The sequence below is a fragment of the Pimephales promelas genome, unplaced genomic scaffold (assembly GCF_988280905.1).
Source record: "Pimephales promelas unplaced genomic scaffold, fPimPro1.hap1.1 HAP1_SCAFFOLD_192, whole genome shotgun sequence".
Lineage (NCBI taxonomy): Eukaryota > Metazoa > Chordata > Actinopteri > Cypriniformes > Leuciscidae > Pimephales > Pimephales promelas.
This window is the reverse complement of record NW_028297406.1, coordinates 1-2,018: the sequence shown is the minus strand read 5'-3', so window position 1 is coordinate 2,018 and position 2,018 is coordinate 1. Positions and strand designations below refer to the sequence as shown.

The 2,018-nt window shown below is 48.8% G+C and overlaps 10 non-coding genes and 1 pseudogene across 10 annotated transcripts; 8 read left to right on the top strand and 3 right to left on the bottom strand.

Annotated features, from left to right (window-relative positions):
- On the top strand, nucleotides 1-113 carry LOC148960664 (5S ribosomal RNA; annotated as a pseudogene; the record flags this gene model as incomplete).
- A 63-nt stretch (nucleotides 114-176) lies between these two features.
- On the top strand, nucleotides 177-295 carry LOC148960663 (5S ribosomal RNA). Its single transcript, XR_016155048.1, has one exon. It is a non-coding gene; the product is annotated as a 5S ribosomal RNA (ribosomal RNA).
- A 63-nt stretch (nucleotides 296-358) lies between these two features.
- On the top strand, nucleotides 359-477 carry LOC148960662 (5S ribosomal RNA). Its single transcript, XR_016155047.1, has one exon. It is a non-coding gene; the product is annotated as a 5S ribosomal RNA (ribosomal RNA).
- Nucleotides 478-540: 63 nt separating this feature from the next.
- Nucleotides 541-659, top strand: LOC148960661 (5S ribosomal RNA). Its single transcript, XR_016155046.1, has one exon. It is a non-coding gene; the product is annotated as a 5S ribosomal RNA (ribosomal RNA).
- A 63-nt stretch (nucleotides 660-722) lies between these two features.
- LOC148960660 (5S ribosomal RNA) lies at nucleotides 723-841 on the top strand. Its single transcript, XR_016155045.1, has one exon. It is a non-coding gene; the product is annotated as a 5S ribosomal RNA (ribosomal RNA).
- A 63-nt stretch (nucleotides 842-904) lies between these two features.
- LOC148960659 (5S ribosomal RNA) lies at nucleotides 905-1,023 on the top strand. Its single transcript, XR_016155044.1, has one exon. It is a non-coding gene; the product is annotated as a 5S ribosomal RNA (ribosomal RNA).
- A 63-nt stretch (nucleotides 1,024-1,086) lies between these two features.
- LOC148960658 (5S ribosomal RNA) lies at nucleotides 1,087-1,205 on the top strand. Its single transcript, XR_016155052.1, has one exon. It is a non-coding gene; the product is annotated as a 5S ribosomal RNA (ribosomal RNA).
- Nucleotides 1,206-1,268: 63 nt separating this feature from the next.
- LOC148960657 (5S ribosomal RNA) lies at nucleotides 1,269-1,387 on the top strand. Its single transcript, XR_016155051.1, has one exon. It is a non-coding gene; the product is annotated as a 5S ribosomal RNA (ribosomal RNA).
- Nucleotides 1,388-1,510: 123 nt separating this feature from the next.
- LOC148960656 (5S ribosomal RNA) lies at nucleotides 1,511-1,629 on the bottom strand. Its single transcript, XR_016155050.1, has one exon. It is a non-coding gene; the product is annotated as a 5S ribosomal RNA (ribosomal RNA).
- A 63-nt stretch (nucleotides 1,630-1,692) lies between these two features.
- LOC148960655 (5S ribosomal RNA) lies at nucleotides 1,693-1,811 on the bottom strand. The gene has a single exon (XR_016155049.1). It is a non-coding gene; the product is annotated as a 5S ribosomal RNA (ribosomal RNA).
- Nucleotides 1,812-1,874: 63 nt separating this feature from the next.
- Nucleotides 1,875-1,993, bottom strand: LOC148960654 (5S ribosomal RNA). Its single transcript, XR_016155043.1, has one exon. It is a non-coding gene; the product is annotated as a 5S ribosomal RNA (ribosomal RNA).
- Nucleotides 1,994-2,018: the final 25 nt, after the last annotated feature.

Genomic DNA, 2,018 nt, shown 5'->3' with positions numbered 1-2,018 from the left:
GGCCATACCACCTTGAGAACGCCCGAACTCGTCTGATCTCGGAAGCTAAGCAGGGTCGGGCCTGGTTAGTACTTGGATGGGAGACCGCCTGGGAATACCAGGTGCTGTAAGCTTTATATAGTTTACTACCCTAATGTTCTAACCATTCAAATAGCCCAATTTTGGCAGCAGATTTCGCTTACGGCCATACCACCTTGAGAACGCCCGAACTCGTCTGATCTCGGAAGCTAAGCAGGGTCGGGCCTGGTTAGTACTTGGATGGGAGACCGCCTGGGAATACCAGGTGCTGTAAGCTTTATATAGTTTACTACCCTAATGTTCTAACCATTCAAATAGCCCAATTTTGGCAGCAGATTTCGCTTACGGCCATACCACCTTGAGAACGCCCGAACTCGTCTGATCTCGGAAGCTAAGCAGGGTCGGGCCTGGTTAGTACTTGGATGGGAGACCGCCTGGGAATACCAGGTGCTGTAAGCTTTATATAGTTTACTACCCTAATGTTCTAACCATTCAAATAGCCCAATTTTGGCAGCAGATTTCGCTTACGGCCATACCACCTTGAGAACGCCCGAACTCGTCTGATCTCGGAAGCTAAGCAGGGTCGGGCCTGGTTAGTACTTGGATGGGAGACCGCCTGGGAATACCAGGTGCTGTAAGCTTTATATAGTTTACTACCCTAATGTTCTAACCATTCAAATAGCCCAATTTTGGCAGCAGATTTCGCTTACGGCCATACCACCTTGAGAACGCCCGAACTCGTCTGATCTCGGAAGCTAAGCAGGGTCGGGCCTGGTTAGTACTTGGATGGGAGACCGCCTGGGAATACCAGGTGCTGTAAGCTTTATATAGTTTAATGTCTTTAACCTTTTCTTCTTACAATAGCCCAATTTTGGCAGCAGATTTCGCTTACGGCCATACCACCTTGAGAACGCCCGAACTCGTCTGATCTCGGAAGCTAAGCAGGGTCGGGCCTGGTTAGTACTTGGATGGGAGACCGCCTGGGAATACCAGGTGCTGTAAGCTTTATATAGTTTACTACCCTAATGTTCTAACCATTCAAATAGCCCAATTTTGGCAGCAGATTTCGCTTACGGCCATACCACCTTGAGAACGCCCGAACTCGTCTGATCTCGGAAGCTAAGCAGGGTCGGGCCTGGTTAGTACTTGGATGGGAGACCGCCTGGGAATACCAGGTGCTGTAAGCTTTATATAGTTTACTACCCTAATGTTCTAACCATTCAAATAGCCCAATTTTGGCAGCAGATTTCGCTTACGGCCATACCACCTTGAGAACGCCCGAACTCGTCTGATCTCGGAAGCTAAGCAGGGTCGGGCCTGGTTAGTACTTGGATGGGAGACCGCCTGGGAATACCAGGTGCTGTAAGCTTTATATAGTTTACTACCCTAATGTTCTAACCATTCAAATAGCCCAATTTTGGCAGCAGATTTCGCTTACGGCCAAAATTGGGCTATTTGAATGGTTAGAACATTAGGGTAGTAAACTATATAAAGCTTACAGCACCTGGTATTCCCAGGCGGTCTCCCATCCAAGTACTAACCAGGCCCGACCCTGCTTAGCTTCCGAGATCAGACGAGTTCGGGCGTTCTCAAGGTGGTATGGCCGTAAGCGAAATCTGCTGCCAAAATTGGGCTATTTGAATGGTTAGAACATTAGGGTAGTAAACTATATAAAGCTTACAGCACCTGGTATTCCCAGGCGGTCTCCCATCCAAGTACTAACCAGGCCCGACCCTGCTTAGCTTCCGAGATCAGACGAGTTCGGGCGTTCTCAAGGTGGTATGGCCGTAAGCGAAATCTGCTGCCAAAATTGGGCTATTTGAATGGTTAGAACATTAGGGTAGTAAACTATATAAAGCTTACAGCACCTGGTATTCCCAGGCGGTCTCCCATCCAAGTACTAACCAGGCCCGACCCTGCTTAGCTTCCGAGATCAGACGAGTTCGGGCGTTCTCAAGGTGGTATGGCCGTAAGCGAAATCTGCTGCCAAAATTGGGCTA